Source organism: Puma concolor, chromosome C1, assembly GCF_028749965.1.
Source record: "Puma concolor isolate L17-30 chromosome C1, mPumCon1.1.hap2, whole genome shotgun sequence".
NCBI classification, from domain to species: Eukaryota; Metazoa; Chordata; class Mammalia; order Carnivora; family Felidae; genus Puma; species Puma concolor.
In genome coordinates this window covers 191970521-191997427 of record NC_141674.1, presented here as the reverse complement: position 1 = coordinate 191997427, position 26907 = coordinate 191970521, and the positions used below count along the sequence as shown (strand labels likewise).

The following is a 26907-nucleotide window of genomic DNA, read 5'->3' as shown; positions in this document are numbered from 1 at the left end:
AAGATAATAATGACACTAATATTAACCTAGTAAAATTATCGTTAAGGTTAAATGATATAAAGCTCTTAAAGCACTGAGCACTATTTTGGCTCGCTGTAAATTCTCAAGAAATAATATTACTTATATATAGTGTGATTTAAACTTTTCCCAACAAAATATGCCAGACTGACTGATAGTTAAGCACAGTACCTTGACATTTGTAGAGCCCAGTTGGGCCAAGTAATTCACCTGCATAGGGACCCAAGTGAAGTCGTTCATATAAGCCTATCACCACTCGAGACGGGGGCAATGCGTGATAGTTTTCACAATGTTCATGCTTTAACCAAAACACCACTTCCAATGTTTCTCTCCGTGAGAGCTCATTCCTTCCAGCCCAATTCCATCTCCACATGACACATTCCACATGCACACCTTGCCAGTCCAAGATGCCCCTTCTCTCATTTGTGTTTGATATAGTGTCTACATCGGTCAGTTTCAACATCTCAAACGCTTCCAGCTTGCCTCATATACCATTAAATATCAATAAAGCAGTGGTGGGATTTTCTTTTCTTTTTTTCCCCCTAACAACCAAATAACACCCACTCCTAACAGACAAATATCTGCTAAATATATCCCTGGAAACTGAAAGAAGCTATGTGAAATGAAGTGGCAAACATATAAAATGGTCAGGGATTTCTCTTTCATTACTGTTATCAAATTTCAAAATTAAAAAGTCAACAGGGGTATAATATTTATTCAGGGGACACAAAGCACATGGAACAATGCTCAAAGGTGCATTTTAAAGACCTTCAAACACGTTAAGGGAGCCAAAGTTATAAGATAATAAAAATACTATTACAGCCCATTAAGCATGTTGTAATGGTGCTTAGGGATGATGCAGTCATGTTTTGCAAAAAGTTATTTTCACCCATCTCCCTGAGAGGAAATTCAATGCAATCCAGATATTCTTAGGAAGACACACAAATATTTCTAGATAATACAGAAATGTACTTCATCACCATTGCAGACCTCAGACACTAATTTGAGTGTTCCGGATGTGCAGAAGTATAATAAACCAGAAAGGAGGATCAAATCGAAAAGTTGTTTTTTAATGCTTAAATTACTCTGATTTGTCAGGGTTAAAAATTCAAAATCAGTTAGGTCAAAGGTTCAGGCTTTCAATATTTCGCATATGTTGTTTCTGAAAAACAAACGGGTGCTTTACACATCGTGGGGCAACATTGTTTTGACGAGGGCAAACTTTTTTATGAAATGATACTTTAAGTGACCACATTCTTGAAATGACTCTTCATAAAGCGATTTTCAATTTTTTTAACCTATATACAACTCAGTAGAGAACATAGTCTAACCACTATACTATTAATAATTGCTGTTGATTCTATTCTTTTTTTCATTGCTCCATTTCTGGCATCTAGAATAGGGCCAGGGCCTACTAAATAGGTGATCAATAAATGTGTTTGGAATGTATGTATTAATTATTGAATGACTATCCATATATTTATGCATGGATGATGATTTATATGAATATGTATACACATACACAGGTGGTTTTGGAAATTTAACAAAGGGAAGAGAAGAGAGCTCAGCTGTAAGCACCAACTTTGTGCCCAGCTCTTACTGTTTCACTTACATAGTTTCACTTAACCCTCACAATGACTCATAACCAAAGCTCACAGAGAATAAGCAATCAGAACCTACAGCAATCAGAGTCCTACAGCTAAAACAATGGCAGAAATAAACTGGTGGGATTCCCTGGAACTATCTAATGGCCAGCACTCCCATCATGCTGACATCTCGACAGTCATTCTTTCTCCCCTGGCTAGAAGTAATGGCACATCAATTAAGAGCAAAATAAAATCACATAGCAAACTCCTAAAAATATCGGGCATCTGGAAGAACCTCTGTGCTACACAGGACATCGTGAATGAACTGGTACGAGCCCTCCCTAAAGGTACATGATGGCAATGAGTAGGGGACATGATCGACAGAAAGGTTATCTCTGGCCACAAGCAGGATCTGTCTAGAAAGCAAGGGCTTCTCGCTCATCAAGAGAGCCACAGCCATTTAATTGACACCATAACCAAGGTTCAAAGATTAAGCTGCAAGAGTGTGGGGTCACACTGCTTATAATGGTGGAACTAGATTCCCTGTATCTTTTTGACTCTCACTACTCTAACTTACTAATATTAGGATTTAGTCTTCTGCCAATATCAGCATTTCTCAATCAGTGGCAATTTCTGCTAACACTTTTATTATTATTATTATTATTATTATTATTATTATTATTATCATTAACATATTAAGAAAGTGCTACTGGCATCTAGTGGGTAGATCCCAGGAATCTGCCAAACATCATATGATTCACAGGCCAGCTCCTCCAACATGAAGCACTATCTGGCCCAAGACATCAACCGTGTCAAGAATGAGAAATATTGATCTATATCAATATACAAAGCACCCACTTAATTCACTCACCTATATACTTGGGTGTCTACTATCTGCCATAGACTGTTCTAAGCACCAGGGATGTGGTAATAAGCAAATCAGACAATGTCCCTTGTCTGAGAGTTTACATTTAAAACTGGGGGTAGACCTTAAGGATGGACACACAAGGGTGACTTTGGAACACACTATAGTAATCCAGGGAACAGATGATTGTGACTTCCAGATACAGAAAAGCTGAGGCACAAAAATAGAGCAGGAAGCAGTCTATTTGCTATCAAAAGATTTCCCCAGTGAAGCACTATCAAAATGAAAAAAGCGCCCCATGGAAAATCAAACCACAGATGACAGCTTAAATGAAAATAATCCACTTAAAATTTCTTTTGAACTGTAAACAGTGAGGATTGGCAAAGTTTGTAATAATGAAGCCCTCATTCAAATCCGATTTTTACAAAACTCAACTCTACTTTGCTCCTGTAGTAGATGTGTTCTGGAAAGGTTTTTCTTAATGTGACAATCTGTACATGTGGGAAAAGCCAGTGACTGATTTGGGAATTCGCTCTTCTGTCACAAGCTAAAAAGTTCTCTTTGAGGCACTACAAATTTCGCGTATGTCGACACCATACTTATCCGGGTGTACCTTTCTATACCTCCTGCCAAAAGGCCACCTCCAACTTACAAATGGGTTGCCTTACAAGAGTTTATTTGCCAACTAGTTACTTGGAACCCAGAATATATATTCCCAGAGAAACAAGATTTTGTTGTAAATAGTGGTTAGATTCCTTAGCCAGGAAACAAAAACTCTAATTCACACGGTATCAGTATGAAAACAGTGAAGCTAACAGCAGTTTTAAGCCTTGCTTCTATGAGACAACAGATTGAAATTCCAATTCCTAATGCTTAATGATTAACTATGAGAATGAGGCAGGTGAGGAGCTCTCCCACACCCTGATGTCTGCCTGACTATAAAAGCAGGGGTTGTAGTGGTCTCAAGCCATGGGGGAGGAGAGATTAGAATCTTTACCAGTGATAGGAAGTGATGGATGGATGGATGGATTCTCAAATGAAAATTGAAGTCCTGGGAGTCAGGTTATGGCTAGAAATGTTTACATTAATTCAGTCAAAAAAAATTTGGCTAGATGTTGGAGACGCAGGGATGAATAAGGCAGGCTCCATGTCTCTCATCCCAGAATGCAAAGCCATAAAATGCATCACACTGGTAGAGGAAGTGAATGATAGATGGGGAAAAGGGATGACGTATAGGTGGGACTCTAGTACAAAAATGATGAGAATGTCCCAGTGAGAGCTTCCTCTTGCGGAAGGACAAGAACAAGAATCATGAGGGGCGCCCGGGTGGCTCAGATCCGACTTGAGCTCAGGTCATGATCTCACAGTTTGTGAGTTCTAACCCTGCGTCGGGTTCTGTGCTGACAAGCTTGGAGCCTGGAGCCTGCTTTAGATTCTGTGTCTCCCTTTCTCTCTGCCCCATCCCTGCTTGAGCTCTGCCTCTCTCTCTCTCAAAAGTGAATAAACGTTAAAAACAAATTAAAAAAAAAAAAAGAACAAGAATCATGAATTTAACTAGAAATCAGTCTTTGATACAGTTAAAACCGTACAGATTCATCTGGCTGAATAAACTCTCTTATTTCACAGAAAAAGAAAGTGACATTGAAATGCAAGAGTCTACTTGTAAATTTGGAATAAGATCCCAAATGCTTGATAATCAAACCTCTATTAGTGTATGCTTTCTGGATCTTACTTTCCTTTTCCGTGGCTTCCAGATAAATCAATACTAATCCTTCCTCTTTTCTATAAGTTGGACCCTGGAGTGGCAAGGCAAGCTTGAGTGATTAAGTAAGAGAGGACCTTAAAAGCCAACACCTTTATTTTATAAGTGAAAAAGCAGAGATCTAGGGAGATTAAGTAATGTGACCGACCTAAGACTAAGGTAGAATGAGGGCTGCCTGGCTTGTGTGACCCACCAGTTTCCATTACAGTACCACCACTCCCACTATCATTATCATAATGAGGAAGACAAGGAAGAAATAATACCTCTGGGAGTAGATACTATATGTAGACTAGAAAGGCATAGTCCTCTAAGCAAAGGTTCTATTTTATTTTATTTTTATGAGAGAGAGAAAAAGAGAGAGCATGTACCCAAGTGAGGGAAGGGCAGAGGGAGAGACCGAGAATCTCAAGCAGGCTCCACACTCAACACAGAGCCTGACAATAGGGCTCAATTCCATGACTGCAAGATCATGACCTGAGCCAAAATCAAGAGTCAAGATGTTCAACCGACTGAGCCACCCTGGCACCCCTAAACAAAGATTTTAAACATAATTTCCAACTTATGAAAAATACTGGCTATAACTTTGACTCTCTTTAAGTATGAAATCAAAATTTATAAATCAGAAGATTTTCTAGAAAACGTATTGTTGCCCAGAAGTGCTCCCCCCCCCAAAAAAAAACTGACTGTATTTTGGAAAATTTTCTTTTAAATGTCTTAATTATGGTCTATTGAAATACATGTTTTCCCCATTGGAAAAAACTTTTGTAAATCTGGAAGCTTCACAAATCTGTGTGTCATCCGTGCGCGGGGGCCACACTAATCTCTGTATCGTTCGAAGTTTTCAGGATATGTGCTGCTGGAAGCAAGCACTCCCTTGAATTGTTGAAGACATCATTTCACCCTTCAGTTACTGAGTAGTTCTTATGGGTGCTCCCTCCTGCTAAACTATCTCTGTGCCTTCATACCCTCCTACTTCGGCATGTTGCCTTCTGTTCCAATCAGGGCTTCTAGCATTCTGACAGAAATCAGATCACAAAGACTGACAGAATACAGGGGAAGGCAAGAATCCAAAATCTCTAAGAGAAGGCTTCTCAAAAGTTAAATAATCATTATGATGGCAATTTTGGTGGCTCACAGGCATCTCGGGTGACATCATTTTGAATATATCTTACTGATCTCTTTTGATCTCAGTTCAGTGGCATTTTCAATTACATCTAGAATCTTGGCAGTTCTCTGAATAATTGAGAGACTAACAGTTTAAACTTCAGTGAGCTAGGGAGATATAATTATTAGGAATGCATATGGAATTGGCTTTTCTATTTCTGGTAATGTGTTTCAATTTTATTTGATTTTAAACATTCCTAAGTATTTTTAATGCTGTTCTTGATATATGTAAATAATTATTTTAGAATAAGAGTTGTATGTTTCAGTTTAAAGTACTGCTTACACATAAAAGGTATTAGGTAAAAGTTATCTAAGTTAATTAATTCTGGAAACACAATATCTAACAATAGGTACAGAGGGAGATGAGGTAGCAAGAAGTGCAAGAGCTACAAATGAAAAGTTGGAGCAGCCCCAATGAAATCATTAGGAACTAAATGACTGTTTGTTACGGTGGCTTCAGAGGCTCCAGGAAACAAATGTGATACATGTGATAATGACCAGAACCCCCAAAGTAATTCAGAGACACAATTCTGCACACCTTTTGCTGGTAAAGCTCTAAGCCCATATGTCATGTTAGCCAAACATGACTTCACCACACACGATTTTAGCATCCAAACACGGCTGAAGGGCTCCTTAAATTGACAATCAAGAACCACTCCTAATCCCTACAACATGAAACTACAATCTTACCACCTAATATAAAGTTTTGAAGACGTATCTTTTCGGGAATAAAAACAGAATGTGTGTGCCCAAATATTCAGTGAGCAGAGCTGGTTTAGATGATCTCTAAAGGGCTCTTCCATACGAAATTAGGTTCAAATCACACCAGAGGGAGCACATTTTATGAAACTTAATAACGTCTCTTCACTTTTCTTGTAGCTAACAATCGAATATCTTTTATCAGTCTCCATTCTGCCAAAACCTTTTCTGTATACGAGCTGGCAACATGGAGAAGTTGTCTTGTTCTTTCTTTCCAACTCTTAGCATCGGTAGCCAAAAGTGTCTTTGTTGCTCAAATAGTCCATGCCATCTGCCAGCAGCTTCTCCAGCCTGTGGTACCATCTGCCAGCCACCCTGCTTCTGTGCCCAGGCCATGTTGCCTCTGTGCTATTTCAAATGGTTCTTTCGCAGAGAGATAGAGAGAGAGAGAGAGAGAGAGAGAGAGAGAGAGAACCAGCACCTTTTGATTCTATCCACTCTTTTGGTAATCATCCCAAGCATTGTTCTCTAACCCACCGGTTCTCCAGAGGACAAAAAACTCAACAATTTGAACAGGAACAATTTCCTTTGATTTTTTTTTTTTTCTCCTTCCCTGTCGGGATAAAGAATTAGCTACAGTAGACTAACACAATCAGTCATTAATATAACAAGTTTTTATGGCTATGTTCCCTTTTTGTTTTTATAAGGTAAGGTATTCTTTAAAAATTTTTTTTTTCAACGTTTATTTATTTTTGGGACAGAGAGAGACACAGCATGAACGGGGGAGGGGCAGAGAGAGAGGGAGACACAGAATCGGAAACAGGCTCCAGGCGCTGAGCCATCAGCCCAGAGCCCGACGCGGGGCTCAAACTCACGGACCGCGAGATCGTGACCTGGCTGAAGTCGGACGCTTAACCGACTGCGCCACCCAGGCGCCCCATGTATTCTTAATGAATTATTCTTTGGAAAAAAAGCAAAGAGGGGAAAACAATCCTTATTCCTACGGTTAATCCTGATTACTTTAAAAACAACTTCTGGTGGAAATTAATAATTCAGTTGAATGTTATTAACAGTATAATGTTAACTTTATGCTGCACTGCACTGTTCTTCCTTCTAATCTACTTAAAATTCCTGACTTTAAAGTAGAAACAACAAGGGCTGCATAACAGTCTCTTACGGAGGTTAAGCCTAAAGAGTTCGATTAATATTCTCCCTAAGGCCACCAGGAAATTCCTTAAAGCAAGAGAGTTTCAGGCTTTGCTGTGGATTATGCTGAAGAGGTTTTCTTCCTAGCTTTGTAGCTACTGGGAATTTATCTAATGTCTCCATCACTGCTCAGGCTTCAGAAGAAGGCCCTTTTTATTCCCAATCACTCATCAGAATCCCAGGATAACTCAACAACCATGAAATTTGGAAAGTTCGCTATTCCTGTACCAAAATTAAATTAGCATTTAAGTGAATGTCAGGAATCAAGTTCACTCATAAGAAATTATATCATTCTACCCAAATGTCAGAAAATACACATATTTTAAGCCACAACATCTGAGGTTTCTCCATCTGTACAGATGGTAATGTTCTTCTCTGTAGGCATGTCTGATCTTTACAAATGGTGGAGGACACTCTTATTGTATTAACCTTCACATTTCTTTTAAATCTTTTAGATTTGTAAACCACAGACCTTGATGTTGAGGCATATGGCTATTCGCATCAGTTTCTAAAAATAACATGCTTTCCACCCCTAAAATGTGTGTAATTAGAAAACTCTAGCTTTGATTTCCAAAATTTCTATTCATAATAAAACGATATATATTTCTTATAGCTGAATACTATTATCTCTCAGTAAAACTTCACATTATTTATCATTTTTCTACTTCAAGAAGAAAAAAAGAAAATAGCTCTTAAATTTTGCTTTTAATTTACACAACCACTTTTTGCCTTAAAGCATATTATTTTTAACAAAATTTCTACAGAAATGGCATTTACTTCACATTTAAGATTTTATATCCCAATTTCACTAAAATAATGGGAATGGAGAAAGTTCCTCAAGACTTTGTTTTCCTCAAATACTAAAATCATGTAGAGTATCAGAAACATGGGAATGATACATAATTTTGTTAGAGTTAAAAGCCATATATATTCTAAAACAGAAGAATGTTTTCATAAATTCTAATTGAGACAAAATCAAATGTATTTTCTTAATTTTTTCCTTTTTTAACATTTGTTTATATTGGAGAGAGACAGACAGAGACAGAGCATGAGCATGAGCAGGGGAGGGGCAGAAAGAGACACTAAGACAGATTCTGAAGCAGGCTCCTGGCTCCTAGCTGTCAGCACAGAGCCCAATGCAGGGCTCAAATTCACGAGCCGTGAGATCATGACCTGAGCTAAAGTCAGATGCCCAACCTGAGCTAAAGTCAGAGCCACCCAGGTGCCCCAAAATAAATGTATTTTAAATCACAGTAATTCTGATACTTGAAAAACATTGTACACGATGAAAATTAAAAGGTTAACATGATGGCCTTAATACATTATTTGTTAAAATTATTGGTTAAATAGTTTCCATAAGTTTAAACTTATTAATATACTATTAGATCCATTTGGAAGCTAATACAAAGTTAGAAGCTACAAACACAGATGAACTCTGTGGGGGTTAGGTTGAAACACAAATGCAAGATAGCAAGTGTTCAAAACCCACTCTCATCTCCTCAAATGATCAAGGATCTTTGGGGAAATACATTTGCCTGGTTCCTTCTCTCTCGGGGTGAACTCTCTTGCAAGCAGGACGACCCATAAAGGTACTGAGTGTGGAAAAACTGATACAAACAGTTTTGTATCAAGAATAAGAGTTATTTTCTGATGAGGAGGCTCTTCCCTAAAATGCATGGTACAAAGTCATGAACTGATGAAGAAGGCTGTGCCTTCATGAAGCTTGTCAATAATATTAGCCGAAGAAATTTGGGGAAAAAAAGATGCTGAAAGCAAGACTATCTTGCTTACCTTACCTCCTCCTCCTTTCGAACTAGATTCCATTTCTTTGAGATATTCTTCTCTAAATGTGCACTCTTGGTTTAGATCATTCTCATCACTTCTACTTCACCTGTCCATTTTCCTTACTACATTAAAAAAATGTTGCCATAAAAAAAGTATTAAGAAAAATCCCCCCGAGGTCTGCCTGAACTGCACCACTTTGATGCAGACCAGGAAAAGAGCTGGCTCCTCACATCTTTGTTCCAATTTACTCAACCTTCAGTTTCTGGGCCCCCAATGTCTTGTGCTTCTATTGCTTTCTAGCCTCATCCTACATCACTGTTTCTCTTGTGTACTTTACTCCACTGTTAGTTTCTTTATGTTCCTTCCAAGCTCTGTTTGTTCCACCTCAGATCCGCATATGCTCCCCTCACTTGATCTAGAACGTTCTACCCCTTGCTCTTCCATCGCTGCCTCCATCACTTCCTTGAAGTCTCATGCATAACACCCCTTCCTCTAAAACGTTTGTTTGACCTCTGCCTACATTTAAGTAAAACTTCTCTATCATCAGTTTCTCAAATCCTTTACTTCCTAGTTAGCATTTACCACAACCTATAATTACATATTTATTCGTGCAATGATTTATTAAAATGTGTTTCTCCCTCTAGACTGAGGCCCATGTGGGTAAAGATCATATTCATTGTGTTCAGTATTATCTCCTCAGCTTCTAGTACCATGCTCGCTGCATAAAGAATGCTCAGTTCATATCTGTGGCTCTTTTCGTTTGTTTTTCTCCAAAGTTCGTTCATCATTCACTTAATTATTTGTTACAGTCGTTAGCTTGTTGTTTAGTTTGCAGAGCTTGTGAGTTGGATTTATTCTGTGTAATACAAGCCTGGCACAGAATGAAGCCTGAACGATGACTGCAGTTTGCTGAACCCGGGGCCCCATGTGCCCCAACCCTGCCTATCAACCTGTCCCAGCTCTTTCACGCATCCAGGCTTCATCCAGCCAACACTAAATTGTCATTCCCGACTCTGCTCAAGAGTGACATCCACCAAGACAACTTCCCGGACTCCCCAAGCTGATTGAGATGCCCTTGTTGTGATTCTAAAATTCTCTCTCTATTTCAACATTCTGGAGGGTTGCTCACATGGCCCTACAGTCAAGAACTTATCCAACTGTCCCTCTCATAGACTCTTAAAATTAGGAAACATATGTTATTCAGATTGCATCTAGCACATAGCAATACTTCATGTAATTTGATAAAGGACTGGATACTTCTGTTGTTAACGGTAAAAAAGAAAGGTGGTTATAAAGTAAACGTAACACCAAAAATAATGCCAAAGGGCAAAAGGGTAACCCTTTCTAGCAAACTCCTGCATATTTTGATATTCCAATAATCCAAAGAACTCCAAGACATTAATATTTGGTAGGAATTAAGTAAAAAATAGCATTCAGTGACTTAGTACTGGGAAGAATTTCACCATGTTAACTTTCATGAAGACATCAAACCAGATCATGGTGGGTTCCTCTTTATCATATATTTTATTAGTGACAACAATATTCAACAGTCCCCTTTCCATCTCAATTAAAGAAGTTTTAGCTAAGTTAGTGAGTCTTTAAAACTTAAGTTACAACGGAATAATTAGAATAGCTTTTATAATTAAGAAACAAGACACTGTGGAGCATTGCATTTCTGCAGAATTATTGCCTGTCTCCAGCACTTTAAGACCACAACCAGAGGCACACTGCCTTAGCCTCTTGGGAAATACACTAATCCTCTGAAATCCGTTGCTTAAAGCACTTGTTGTATATATGGATCTTTTCCACTCTTTAAATCTCAACTCTGATAAGATTTTTGCTTAATGTTTATCACAATGTTCCAAATTGTATGTAGAAAAAGTAGGACTATGTTCTTTTTCAATATGGACATATAAAATGTTGAACAAAAGGCAATACACAATCATATGCTTTATTATAAAATTACCTTTATGTATTATCATAGGAAGTTGTAATAAGCCTTAACTAGCTTACGATACTTATATACTTACTATATAATATTTTGCATAATTGCAATTATGAAAATTAAAGAGCACAGCACTCCACTGGAATTTAAAAGAGCAATAATCTAAAACATGGTAAAGAAAACAACCCCCCAAAATGGCAGCTTTTGCCAAGCAAAACTTGTTACAAGAACCTAAAAAGAATAAAACCTCTCCTGACTGTGTTAAAGGCCAGCCACATATAAAACACTATTGTCATTTTACTTCCCAAAACCTCTCTTTATATCATGCTGTAGGAGTTGTATTGATTTCATACTCACACTGTTTCACCCATCAAAACCATCTATAAAAAAAAGATAGTTCAAAAGTGTGGTCTTTGTATTTTTGTTGAGATCATTATCCTGGCCAGTTGATAATGAGCCTTCAAATGCAATGTGTCCATTTATTAACAATGACAGAACTAAGCTTTCTAATCTGTGTAACCTGTGTAAAATACTTAAGTGCAATTTCAAATACAATTTGATAGAGAAATTGATAACTATCAAGGAATCGTGAGGGTTTTTTTAAGCTTATTTATTTTGAGAGGTTGAGAGCAAGCACGGCAGGGGCAGAGAGGGAGGGAGAGACAGAATCCCAGGCAGACTCTGTGCTGACAGCCCCGATGTGGGGCTCGAACTCACGAACTGTGAGATCATGACCTGAGTCATGAGTGGGACGCTTAACCAACTGCACAACCCAGGCGCCCCAGGAATCATGTTTTAAAGCTAATGCTAAAATAAATATTTGTAAAACTTTTTTTTTTTTTCAACGTTTTTTTATTTATTTTTGGGACAGAGAGAGACAGAGCATGAACGGGGGAGGGGCAGAGAGAGAGGGAGACACAGCATCGGAAACAGGCTCCAGGCTCTGAGCCATCAGCCCAGAGCCTGACGCGGGGCTCGAACTCACAGAGCGCGAGATCGTGACCTGGCTGAAGTCGGACGCTTAACCGACTGCGCCACCCAGGCGCCCCCTTTTTTTTTTTTTTTTTTTTAATTCAGACTCTAGCTTGGTATAATGTTTGTTTGCCACTCATGATAACAAGAGGTTAAATTCTATTTTATTGTATCTTTCCAACGTTCCATTATTCTCCCAATGATCTGTTGTTTCCGAAGCCCTGGGGAAAGCCACCTGACTGAGCAGGGAGTGGGGGAAGGTGACTACTCTTGCCACACTCCTCCAGAGCTTACAAATAGCAAAATCATCTGGGCAGGCAGATTTTCAATATTTCCTGTTCTTATTCACCAGTCATTGCCAGTGAGTGTAAAAGAAAAGCAGAAAGGGAAGGAAGGATGTGTCTCACCAAGAGGGCTAAATGGAAAATAATGCAACACACTGGTATAAACTAGAGTAAGTCACTATGCTTCATATTCCAATGGCCTTGATAACTGACACTCCATTTGGGAATTCTGTTTCGCTCCGGTTGTTCTGACCTTTAGGAGCACTTTCCCAGATCTAAGGAAAACTCCTACCAGAAAAACAAGTACACTCTAGTAAAAATGCCAGCCTAATAAACTCTTCAGTGCAGGAGGGAGAAGACCACAGTACTTTTGCACTTATTTCTCTGACTTCACCAGATGGTAACAATAGGATCCCTGGAACTGCACTCAGTGCAATTTGCCAGACAGTCACAATGATCAAGCTACCAATACAAAGACAGCATCTACCACGTGTGGAGTACTGTGAGACATTATGCAAAACATACAAGACACATTAACCACAGTCCTTGCCTTGGCTCACGAAGTATGAAAACTCATAGTGGAGTCTGGTACATCAGCATTTGGTCAGCAGTCATTTAGATGATGAAGATAAAGAGTATCACACCAAAAGTTGAGAGTCAGGGACACCTCCCAGCACCGCCTACTGGAATTAAGCAAATACAATGCGTTCATGACATACACTTAAGTCAGCAACTTTCTGTTGAACCAGGATCACCAAACGCAGCAACTTCCTCAGCCTTTTGCATGCTTTCACCACATCCACCTCATTAATCATATACACATCTACACAGTTTGACTGATTAAGGCTGTTGACGCAGGTCCAGCTCTCAAAAGCTTGAGTCCCAGTTACAATAAAATGAAAATCTCGGCTGTGCCAGAAAGGTTTCCTTTCTGCAAAACATCAAGGGGACACAATGGCTTCAATTACTTCTTTTCTACCGGAAGAACGAATTCAACGATGACAGGTCCTTCCCATTTATATTTATTGAGTAGGAAAATCAAGAGAAAGAACAGCAAAACAGGTATAACAGACCACCAAATTTCACATCAAATACCGTTTTCAGTGTGAGATAAAACGTAAACTAAGCTTCAACTAGCAAATCTGCAAACAATGGAGTTTGGCCAAAGCAAGCCGCTAAGTTGTTGAGGCTGACCGGCGACCATTTGAGAGCTAGACGAACGTGTGCCAGCTCAGAAGGAGTGCTGCGTGTGTACGTGTGGGCATATGCATAGTTATGTGTGCACATAGGATACTAGATGTCATTAGTTATTAGAAAGGTAAATAACATTTCATTCTTTACGTACTCACTTTCCATCTCTCCATTAGCAGAAACCGTAACTACTTTGAGAAACACTAAAGGATAACTTACTTATCTTCCTATAAAAGAATATACTCTTTTAACTCCAGCTTTTAAGGATTACAGAGGCCAGCAAGAAAAATATTCCAATGCTAACTTAAATATAGATCCCAGCCATAAGTAAGTATATACTATCAGGAATAAGAAAAAAATAGGGTTTTGAAAAACTTTTTTCCTTTAAGGTTGTCCCATTCTTACAAATGCTGAGTAAGGTGTCATTAATCAATCATTAATCCAATGTTCATAAAGCCCTAATAGGTAGAAATACAGTCTTTTAAGATTCTTTAAATTACTGTTTGGGTATGATAAGATTGTGCTAAGATTTAAATGTCATGGAAGGCTTAGAAGGTAGATGAGAAACATGTCAGCACTTCAGTATTCCGCATAGGCCAACATGCTTCTCACAATGGTTGGGATTCATCACCTCCAACTGCGCTCATCTGAAAGGTGGCAGGAAGGTCGGGCACAGCCTAGTCATATGCTGAGACAGCAAAGCAGGGTGGCCGAGTTGAGAAGTCGTAATTATAAATACACTTACCAAAAGAATTTCTGTAAGAATATACATACAGTCATTTATGAATTTAGAAATAATCCTAATTCTCAGGAGGCTCTGGGTGTCCTATATGTCCTACAGAGTATTCATTTTTCTATCTACTTGAAAAAATGACAGCTTTCTAATTATTCTGTCAAGATTAATAGACCCCAAATTTGACTCTTAAATCTCAGTGGATGTCTTTTTTTCAATAGCCACTAATTCTCATCCGTGACATTTTTCCTCCCTAAAATTATGTGTTGCAAGGATTTTCATAAAGTCAATTTATAGACCCAAGCAACCTCTAAATCACAGAACTAGAGTGATACAATCATGATAAATTAGCAAACAACCTTAAAGAATCTTAACAAGTACTTTAAAAAGAACCTTAGAGATGAATTTTTAAAATTGTTAACGACTAACAAAACTTCAGCTTCTAGCAAGATGAATGCAACTCTAAATGAAAAACATAACAAAGCCAGATGACATTTTTCAATTAAAAAATAAAAGTTATAAACCAAAAGCAATAAAGAATCCATACAGGCTAAAATCAAGTGAAAGAGGGACCCAAGGAATTGGTAAACACTAAAGTCTGATTTTATTTGTAGCATATATGACAAAACTTAGTAATGTTGACATACTTCCTTTGCATGGGGTATAGGAAAAAGGAAATGGCCTTTAGGGAAGGTTGAAGATAACGAGTTTAGAGTGGACATTCCCAGCAGATATTCATGAAAATCTAGGGCTTAAAAACATTATCATTGCACAGTGTTGAGATATTGCCCACATGTAAGAGAGCAGCACGTAAACTTGACTATCTTGACATTGGCGGTAGGTAAAAAGGGAGTAGGGAAGAAATCACATCTGAAAGCATGCATCCTTCCTAAATCACAAACACTAGATCTTGGGAATTTAAAACGATTGAGTAGAAGTGTTCCCAAATGGCTGGCAGGAAAAGACACACAATTATTCTAAATAAATTCTCACAGATTTCTAAAGAATATAGCTTTATTAAAAGAACATTTTTTTAATGTTTGTTTATCTTTCAGAGAGACAGACAAGGCATGAGCAGGGGAGGGGCAGAGAGAAAGGGAGACACAGAATCTGAAGCAGGCTCCAGGCTCTGAGCTGTCAGCACAGAGCCCGACACGGGGCTCGAACCCATGAACTGTGAGATCCTGACATGAGCTGAAGTCAAATGCTTATCTGACTGAGCTGCCCAGGTGCCCCAAGAATATAACCTTAAATAAGAAAAAAAAAAAAAAACAAAACTCATAAGGCACTATGAATGAAAAGGCCGGCAGAAACAGTAGAATCAAATCTTAAGAGAGCTCACATATCAGAAGGTTAAAACTGAGAATGTAAAATAATGGTTTCATGTGTTAAAGAAATAAAAAGAAAACTGAAAACAAAGAATAATTAACCATAAAATGATAGAGTTGGTTTTACATAGAACAAAGGGGGAAAAAAACAGTTGAAATTAACAACAAGAAGAATGTGACATAGTATGTTAGATACTGCTGAAGGAAAAAAAAATCATGAAATAAAAAATGAGATTTGAAGAAGCAATCCATGTGGAGCCTATAGAAATTAAGAGGTGCAAAATATAAGAATATGTGATTTAAGAGTCAGGGAAGGCAGGCAGACAGTCCACCAGGTATTTAGTACAAATTTCAGACAGGTAATAGTCAAGACAAAATATTTAAAGAGATAACTACTCTAAGTTTTTCCAGAACTACCAAAAGTTTACAAACTTCATATCCACAAATCTCAAACATGATAAATTTAAAAAACAAAAACTCACATCTATGCATATCATAATGAAACTCAAGAAAAACAAAAGAGGAAGAATTTAAAAACAGTAAGAATAAAGAAACCATGAGTGCACTAAGAAGAGATATCTTGCCAACAATCACAGAAACCAAAAAAAAAAAAAAGATGGAATGATGTTTTCGAATGTGCTGACAGCAATTGTCAATTTATAATCTTATACCTACTAAAATTAATTTCTAATAGCAGAAATGGAAGAGACTTTAAAAAAGAGTATTTGCTATTTAAAGCTTTATTAATTATGCATCTTAAGTCATCTAGTTTTTTCATGAAACTTTACAAGCTAACTCTGAAATTTTTATGGGGAAATCAAAAAGTTATACACTTTAGCACATAAAAAATAACACAGCCCTGAAGAAAAACATCAAGATAAAGGGGCGTGCCCTACCTATGAGCCCATCCAATTAGATAACACAGCCCTTTCCACAACCTTATCCATCTCAATTCTTTGCTTTAATTTTTATTCTGAGAGAGGAAAATAAAACTCACCTTTAACAAATGATATGACTTACTTAATATGTATTGTTTAAGTGTCTGTCTCCCTGTAATACAGTATCTGTTCCCCGGGGCAAGAAATTTTGCTCACTGAGTTACCTCAAACATCTAGAGAAGAACATACTGTGCAACAGGCACTCAATAAATATGTGCTAAATGAATGGGTAAAACAAGAATTTTAAAGCTATAGGCAAAATGGCCGATGGCTCTCAAACAGAGAGCTCAGGAACAGATTCGTGCCATTTATGACATACTTCATCACTGAAGAAAGGCTGGATTTTCATTAAATGGTTCCAGGTTAGCTAGTTATCCAATTAAAAAATGAAATGAGACCCCTACATCACATAATATTCAATGAACTATAGATAGATTAATGTTTTATTTAGGGGTGCCTGGATGGCTCAGTCAGCTAAACGAATGACTCTTGGTTTCAGCTCAGGTCATGATCTCACAGTTCATGGGTTTGAGCTCCACGTTGGGCTCCAAACTGACAATGAGGGTCTGCTTGGGATTCTCTCTCCCTCTTTCTCTGCCCCTCTCTCACTCATGCTCACTCTCTCGCTTTCTCAAAATAAGTAAATAAACTTAAAAAATATACATTTAATATTTTTAAGACATTGTGATGAGAAAGGATTTCCTAAACAAGATTTTAAAAAACAATTCATAAACAATGACAAATTTAAGTGTATTAAGGAATTTCCTTTATCAAAATAAAAGAGTGAAATAAAACACCGAGAACAGAAAAACGACATTTCCAACACTGACAAGATATTAATATTCAGGACATGAAAAAAAAAGTTAACAAATTAATATCCTACAATGCAAAGGGAAAATGAGCAAAAGTCATGAGTGCATCTTTTAGAAGAAATAAATGACTCATTGACACATGGAAATATATAACTTCACTGACAATTAGAAGAATTTTTAAATGAGATTATTACAAAGTATGATTTTCTTTTACCTTTATCTTTTTATTTTTTTTTTCAACATTTATTTATTTTTGGGACAGAGAGAGACACAGCATGAACGGGGGAGGGGCAGAGAGAGAGGGAGACACAGAATCGGAAACAGGCTCCAGGCTCCGAGCCATCAGCCCAGAGCCTGATGCGGGGCTCAAACTCACGGACCGCGAGATCTTGACCTGGCCGAAGTCGGACGCTTAACCGACTGCGCCACCCAGGCGCCCCTACCTTTATCTTTTTAAATAATCTCTATGCTCAACATGGGGCTCAAACTCATGACCCAGAGATCAAGAGTCACATTCTCTACTGACTGAGCCAGCCAGGCACTCCTATGAGGTATCATTTTATACCCACTTGACTGGCAGCAATTAAAAAGTTGGGCCAATGTTATTACAAAGGAATGGTGCGATAGAGACTCCTTTATCCAGTTGGTGGGAGTGGATATTGCAACCATACATGAGAGACTAGCTTGATAATATCACTGAAAGTTAATCACATACCCAAAAATCATGCAATTCCATTATAGAAAGAGTCTAGCAAGCAAGGACCTGGAGATGTGTACAACAATCTTCACAATAGCACTGTTCTTGAGAATGACAGTAAAAAACAACCAAAATATCCATAAACAGTAAAATGGATGAAGAAATCAATTTGATGTACTCCTGTAATTATTATGTAGTGACTGAGATCAAATCAGATTACAGTGTTGCAAATTTTTTTTTTTTTTTTTTTTTTTTTAAGTAGGCTTCAGACCCAGCATGGAGCCCAGCACAGGGCTTGAACTCACAACCCTTCAATCAAGACCTGAGCTGAGATCAAGAGTCAACCCTTCCACTTAACTGACTGAGCCACCCAGGTGCCCTACAATCTTTTTGTTTTTAAGATAAAGTAGGATGGGCTAAAATATACAAGAGCCCTTGACTCATAATAAATATAAGTATTGTTTTGTGAAACTTCAGTTTGAATTCTCTGTATGTACTCATTTGCAATGCAAACATATTTTTTGTGGTGGCTGCCAGTCAAAACGATTTGAAAACCATTGCTTTAAAGTTCTGACAATGGATGACCAGTACTGACAATGGATTCGTGTCAACAGGAACAAATTAAAAGCATATGTGCAAAAAGCAAGTTCCAGAAGAACAGGTGTTATAAATTTCCATCAAGAAACAAACATGTCTACGTAAACATTATATTGTTTAGGGATATAAATTTTTGTGGGAATTGTCCTTCCCTTAATCTGTGTAGTGACTACATAGGACTATTTGACTACTTAAACGGTCCATATATATTTACATACAGTCTTTGCTATATGTGTCTCGCAAGAACATTAACAAAGTTAAAACATGAATATTTTAAAATATGCAATACATTTTATAAGCTAGGAATGATCCCACTGGGTGTGGCTCTATAATCCCTTCTTCTATCCCCAGTCATAGAAGATGTGTTGGAGGAGGATGCGGAGGGGGGTTGGGGACAGTGGGCATGTTCTCTGTGGTTCAGGAAGTTGAACACATTTCAGGCAGTCAGAATCCCCTGGCAAAAGAATTATTTCCTCTAACCAAGGAGGTAATATATTCGTCCAAAGAAAAATTGAAGACAATGGAATAAGAAACACCATCTGGCATTTAAAGCTTGAATAGTACTTTTAACTACTGTCTAATATTCTACAATATGATCATAGTATATTTAAACATTTCTCATTGATAACCATTAGCATTTTTTTTTAACGATTCTGCAGAGTACATACTTGTGTATTTCTCTAGGATAATGTGTAGCATTTGAATGCTGGATCAAAACTTTCCACAGGTGAGAGTGACGGTTAACTCTCAAAAATATTGCTCAAATCAATTATTATCTGTATGAGCAATTTGGAGAACAAGATGTTTTTTAAATAGTAAACCTCCCCAGGGAGTTTGAGATTGATGTGTACTTGTGAAGTTACAATTTTGTTAAATTTTTTTTACTGTTTATTTTTGACAGAAAGAGAGACAGCATGAGCAGGGGAGGGGCAGAGAGAGAGGAGGACACAGGATCCGAAGCAGGTTCCAGGCTCTGAGCTGTCAGCACAGAGACCAACGCAGGGCTCGAACTCATGGACCACGAGCTCATAACCTGAGCTGAAGTCAGATGCTCAACCGAATGAGCCACCCAGGTGCCCCTTACAATTTTATATTCAAGTTAAATGAAATCAAAACCTAGTCACTCCCAGCCGATATAAAGGCAAGGGTGTCCATGCAAGGTGCTCAGAATTGAAAGACATCAGCCATACGCTCATATTCCACAAGAGTAAACCAGATTTCATGCATGTGTGCAATCTTTAGAACTCATTTTTCATATATTGTAAAGCACAAATGAATACCATCAAGATTGTAAAAATATATTTTATTGGATACTATTCCTTACATACCTAATAATGTAATTTTTAGTCTATGAGAAAAATATGGACAATATTAATATATAGTTCCAGTCTTTTATGCTTTCTATAATAAAGCTTACAATAAAAAATTCTGTAAGCATTGTGCAAAATAAATTACACCCATCTAAAGTTAAGAATTCCCACATGAAAAAGTTGTTTGAGACAGAAAGTTAAATCTTGAATTATCAGAATATACAACTTTACATAAACTGGTTATTTTCATCTTCGTACTTCTATCTAAGTCAGCAGGAACATCATAGAACATAATGAGTAGTGGCTATGTATACTTTTTATGGCTTCCAGTTTATTCTCTTTGAGGGTAACATTAACACCTGTCAGATTATACTCTATTACATTCTCCCAAATTGACTTTCAACTCAACACATGCTTCTATTTTCAACTCTCATTTAGCTCTAGGTAATCCTTAGCATGCATTTTCCTATTTTAAGATGTGTACTCTTTGAGAGTTTGTATCTCAAACATCTTTACTCTTTCCCCCTCATCAATAATTTGACCTAAAAATGTGGCACACTGGGAGAAGACAGAGTAAGAAGGGATGGGGCAGAGGTTAAGTGATAATAAAATCACATATAAAAATATAATAACTTTAAAGATATATCTAGATGGGTAAATCAGTAAAGGAGGTTATTAATAACGCTTGAAATAAAATGGAATTTATAACATACTGATCCAACTTCTTACTTGAAACCAGTATCTCATAAAAATTTTCTCATAAAAGAAATTAACAGGTTGATTTGAGCTAAAAAAAAAAAAAAAAAAAAAACAGTTTAGGATCGGTTAAGCGTCTGACTTCGGCTCAGGTCACGATCTTGCAATCTGTGAGTTCAAGCCCCATGTCAGGCTCTGTGCTAACAGCTAGCTCAGAGCCTGAAGCCTGCTTCCCATTCTGCATCTTCCTCTCTCTCTGCCCTTCCCCCACTCACACTCTGTCTCTCTCTCAAAGATAAACATTAAAAAGATTTTTTTTTAATTTTATAACTAAGTAGAAATAATGCTTTACCATTCAATACTTACTGACTCCTATCATATACATGGCACTATGCAGGCTACATGTATCATGTAAAACACATATCCACACTCAGCCCCTGCCATCAAAATACTCACAAGTTATTGCCAGAATTTTTACTTGAATTTAGTATTTTTTTTTTTTCAACGTTTATTTATTTTTGGGACAGAGAGAGACAGAGCATGAATAGGGGAGGGGCAGAGAGAGAGGGAGACACAGAATCGGAAACAGGCTCCAGGCTCTGAGCCATCAGCCCAGAGCCCGACGCGGGGCTCGAACTCACGGACCGCGAGATCGTGACCTGGCTGAAGTCGGACGCTTAACCGACTGCGCCACCCAGGCGCCCCAGAATTTAGTATTTTTAATGACACACATGACTAATGACATCTCACTGAGAACATTTTTCATATTTCATAAAGCTGAGTTTCTATACAAACTATTTTACAATTAAAATATTAAATTAAAAAATTAAATTTAGCATTTTAAAACAAATATTGCCAAACTTTAAATGGCTGTGATCCACAGCTCAGAATGCATCTCATGTTGTTATTTTCCTATCTGTGACTTTACTTGTGGTGGTACTAAAATTATTTACTCTCTCAGGTGAATAAACTTAAGAACATTTATGTGGCTTTTATATAGAGTATTACATAATTCCCTGATATCAGTTTAAAAAAATTTTTTTTCAACGTTTATTTATTTTTGGGACAGAGAGAGACAGAGCATGAACGGGCGAGGGGCAGAGAGAGAGGGAGACACAGAATTGGAAACAGGCTCCAGGCTCTGAGCCATCAGCCCAGAGCCCGACGCGGGGCTCGAACTCACGGACCGCGAGATCGTGACCTGAGCTGAAGTCGGACGCTTAACCGACTGCGCCACCCAGGCGCCCCCCTGATATCAGTTTAGATAAAACAACAATGTGTGCACACGTTCCAAAGGTAACCATCTTCTTTGGGGCAGGCTCACTTGCAATTAGGTGACATAATGTCTGTACTGTTCCTGGCATACATAGTTCATGGCCAACTAGTTGTTTCTCATGAAAGAGTGGTTTCCATATTCTCTCCACTAATTTGCTAAAAGCATTTGAAAAGGTTTAAGTTCTTTCATGATATTTGTGTTTTAGCATTATTCATACACAAAACTATTAAATAAAATGAGTATTGCCTGACAGTGGGGACTATCATGTCAGAATATCATTTTAGGAATCAATGGTATAAAAATACAAGCAATCTTTAGACTTTCTGAATAACATACATGAACAAAAAAGAAAGGAAATAAAGACTGCTGGAAGAAGCACAAAAGTCTGTTTTGATGCAAAGAGGGGAGGCTTCAGAGCCAAAGAAGGGCTGACCTCCACATTCAATTGTACCCCTGGCTTTAAACTTTGGGCAAGTTAATTTAGGAAAGAAATTCTGTACAGGTTATTGTGTAACATAACGCAACTCACAAAGACTGGATGGAAGATTGCATGTCAAGACTTAGCTCAGTAACTAGTAACTAATAAAAGGTAGCTCCCTCATCTATCCGACTCGGAAGCAGATTGCCAAATTCTTGGCCAAGGCTAGGCTTTTTTTTCCCCCAACTTTCTTCCAGTCCACCAATTCTCAAAGTGTGGATCCAAGACTAGCTGCATCAGCACCATTTGGAAATTTGTTAGAAATGTAGATTCTCAGGCTCTAGTTCAGACCCACTGGACCAGAAACCTGTATCAGTGATCAGGCTTCAGGGGATTCTGATGCACACTTCGGTCTGAAAGTCACTCTGCCATCATGGCTCTGAAACCAATGAACGTGTTGCCAAGTCGAGTAAAATGACCCACTTTCCCTTATTCTAGAACATTTCCTAATGACTCAGCTTCCTTTCAAGGAATGCAACAATTCTGCGGAGTGGAGGTAGCTGGTGTCAGTGAATCAGTTCTGGAGAAATTAAGAAAGAAGCACATAGTGTGGGCCCTGGCATGCAGAGCAATTTTCTTCATCAACCAAGAGTCAAAATGTTTTAAAGTTAAAAAAATACATTGTTTTGCCATTTTTTTCCTAGCATGATTCTCAGAAATCCTAACCAGCTATAAAAAAAATACATTCTCCCACTCCAGGGAGTTTTTAAAAGATAAATTTAAATGGGAAAACCCCTCGAATTTTTCAGGCACATTTAAAGAGTTTAATTATTAGATTCTCCCCCTTCATTCTTTAAGAACACATTTTATTCTTTTCTAACACTGATCCCTCATCGTTTATAAAACTCTTCGTACCAGATGTTCTCAACATATCACTATTTTTTAAGGTTCTTAATCCTCCTCGTTTGAAAAACATTACCCTTTAAAGGAAGTGAAAGGATCCAAGACCACCTTAATTCTGCAGCATGTAAATTCTGGACAATCATTTTGCTCCCTCTCACTCCCACGCACACACCCATGCTGGTGTCAACATATTGAATATTTAGTAGCCACCTTGGAGTTTTACATCACCGCATTTTAGATGCTAGATAGATTAGAGAAGTTCTTAGGAGACTACTGCTTTGAAAAATAACTACTATTAAGTACATACACACACACACACACAAACACACAAACTCATTCTTTGGCTCTAAGATTAATCCTGAGATAAGAAACCTAAATAATAAGAAAAAATTTAATTTTTCAAATAATTTTTAGTCAGACTGGGAATTATTCATATATTCAGTTTTCTATGAGGCAGCTGAACCTTCGGGAATATTACCAGCCTGAATTGTGTTACTCACTCAAACTCCTCTAAATTCAGTTTGCTATTGTATATCACCTATTTTCTAACTTCCCCCGAGGTGAAAAATTCTCTCTCATTATTTTAGATTTAATTTCATAAGTTGTATTGGCACCAAAAGACTCACTTTTGCAAAAATTTAGCTATTACTGCGATTCAGTGTTGACAATCTACATCTTATACAATGGCCTATTTAAAGAGCATAAATGTCTTAACCAGTGTAACTGAGGAAACCAGTATATTCCCAATAGAAGAGGGAGAGAGAACATTGTTTTCACTTGAAATAGAGAAAAATAAACCACAGGAAATTCGCCCTCATCATAAAACAAAGCAAAGCCAGTATTCGAGTTACTGTGTAAAAATCTGTATATCCTCGAACATTTGCATCTCCAAAAACAAAATCATTTCAACAGCTACATGGTCAAGTCATGTTATTACCTGAGCAGACACGGACACTAATGCAACATCATTCAAGAACACTTCTTGTTGCCTCTGTGGCTCACCAAGACACAACAGTGGCATTTTCCCAGCTTTACAAATAAGTAAAAGAAAAAAGAAAAATAGGAATGCTGTTAAAATGGCTGGAGGTTTTTTTGCTTTGCCCCCATCTGCACACTCTGGGTTTTCTAAGACTGAGTAATTCTGTATTAGCACGAGTGCTCTCAGCGTGGGAAGACACCTTCTGTTGAGCTCTCTTGCCGACGATGCCCTAGAGACTGTGATTCTCCATGCTGTTGTTCCGGAGCATCCCAGCACTAATGTCCTCCGCTCTAGATCCATCCCATCACATAAGATGGAAGGAGCTCTACCAGGCAGAAACAAAAAATAACAAGCACAGACCTGCAGCTTTAAGTAAACAGAGCTGCAGGGTGGCTACTTTGTATTGTCCTCATCAATGGCCTGGTTGGGGACAAAATGGCCAGTCCCCTGGTTGGGGACTGACTCAAAAATGTCCACTGTTTGGAAAAAGTTCTATAGGATTAGGTTCTAATCGTTGTCATTGTAGTTAGATGGGACGGACATATTTGTTTTCCTCACAAAAATGTACAATTATGTTTCCCTATGGTACTCAATATCATACACACTATTCCTGCTCTAGAGTCAAAAGCTTTTTTTTTTAAGTTTATTTATTTTTACAGAGAGAGAGAGACAAGGAGCAAGCGTGTGTGTGTGTGTGTGTGTGTGTGTGTGTGTGTGTGTGTACACACAAACAGGGGAGGGGCAGAGAGGAGAGAGAATCCCAAGCAGGTTCAGTGCAGAGCCTGATGCGGGGCTTGAACCCATGAACTGTGAAATCATGACCTGAGCCAAGACCAAGAGTTAGACGCTTACTGTACCACCAAGGTGGTATTAAAAGCTATTTTTCAAATAACATAGCAAAAAAAATAAATAAATAAATAATAGGCTCTTTTTCTTCACTTTTTTTTTTTTTAACCCAGATTTAATATATTCATTAAAATGGGTAATTTGGCAGAGGCAAAACAGTCAAGACTTTGGGTTGGTTATACTATAGCTAGCTCAATCTGTGTCTCAATGAGTAATGGGGACTGAGTGGTTTAGTTACTCCGGATACATTAGCAATTGTGAGATACAGGCTGACAACTTTTGGTAGACAATATATTTAGAAGTTTCCAGCAATAATTTTTTGTGTGTGAACATGATGAAACTTTTTCAGTATTGTTGCATTTCTAGGCTTTACATTAACTAAAAAGAAAAGGAAAACTATCTCCCGGTTCCATGTGGGAAGCATCGGTCTTCAAAGCATAACACTGACCGAAAAACAAAAAAAAGACATTCAAAGTTTTTATTTTATAAAATAAATTTTATCAGCCATGGTTTCATGTCTGGCAAACCTTATACAATTAAGTCTTCATGGCCGTGTAGGAAATAGTATGTTTTACAAAAGAATATGAATTGTTTATTACCTCCGTCTTTATGTGCACTCCATTTGAAAAAAAATAAACAGATGTTGAAAAAGCATACTTTTGAAGCTTTCATTTAAAGCACTAATTTTGACTACTGTACATGGTATAAACAGGAAGAAATCTTAGATTAAAAAAAAAGATCTGACGCACATAACACTAATGGTCTCATCCCCACTCTCTAATCCAATTGATTCATTCAGCTCTAGTGAAATTACACCACCTTCAAGATCAATTTTGCCACCAATTGAGCCTTAGAACATTTGGACGCTCATTCATTATGCATGTAACTTTCATCCAAAGAAAACTATGATCAAAAGCATTATCAAGGTGGAAACACTAAAAATACTCTTACTTTTAAAAACATCAAACAAACAAACAAACAAAATCTGTATAACTTCTAAAACACCATACGAAGGGGATAAGTTTGTATTGGTATCACAAAGAAGAATGTACCAATGGCAGTTACAGGAAATGTGCCAGTAAGTATTAAATCTGTAGGAAAAGAAAGTTAGGTGTAAAGACATTTCCAATTTTCTGTATATTTTATGAAGATAAATAGCTTTCAAATAGAATTTCATTAGCAAAAAGTCCTATAGAATTGTGAAGGTCATGAAATTATTTCTACAGAGCTATCACAGATAACTTTGGAAATGCTGCCACATCTTTAAGAATTTTGACCCTTTAATTTGTGGACCTTAAATTGTTATTCAGCTCCATTTTTGTATGTGACGCGGAGTACTAAGCTGCTACTATTCTAATCATGTTAGGAATAGTAAACTGGACTAATTGTCTAGCTGTAGAAGTTCTGATAGAGAAAAGAAGTACATCTCTTCTCCTTTCACCTGCTGATTATGTGTCTGGGGGTAAGGGAAAAACAACTACACAGCCTTGTGGAACGGTCTCTTAAGAGAAACACATTAATATATTTTGTAAGTGGCACTAAAATATTTACTGCTAAATGAGACAGGTCTCTTCACACATTAAAACCATCAGAAACCCAGCATTACAAACACTGACAGAATTTTTACTCAAGTTTTCAACTTCGACTCCAAATGTTTTCTTAAAATTGGATAATTTTCCTTCCTATTGATTATACTGAGTTCATTTTCCACCCTTTCTCTTTGAGTCTGAGAATACCAAATTGCCAAAACAAACAAACAAACAGACCCAAGAAAAATGGAGAGAGAGAAAGATACAGGGAATTTCCAGGGTGATGGAAAAAGAAAGATTAAATCATACCTTTCTCTCTAAAAGATTACAAAGAGGATTAAGGATTTGGATGCCACATACATATCAGA

At 37.6% G+C, this 26907-nt stretch overlaps 1 protein-coding gene and 1 non-coding gene across 5 annotated transcripts in view; both read right to left on the bottom strand.

Moving 5' to 3' along the window:
* The window catches only part of PARD3B (par-3 family cell polarity regulator beta), a 1009985-nt gene that overhangs the window by 704415 nt on the left and 278663 nt on the right, over nucleotides 1–26907 (bottom strand). The window lies entirely within an intron of this gene.
* Nucleotides 4996–5101, bottom strand: LOC112849115 (U6 spliceosomal RNA). The gene has a single exon (XR_003222548.2). It is a non-coding gene; the product is annotated as a U6 spliceosomal RNA (small nuclear RNA).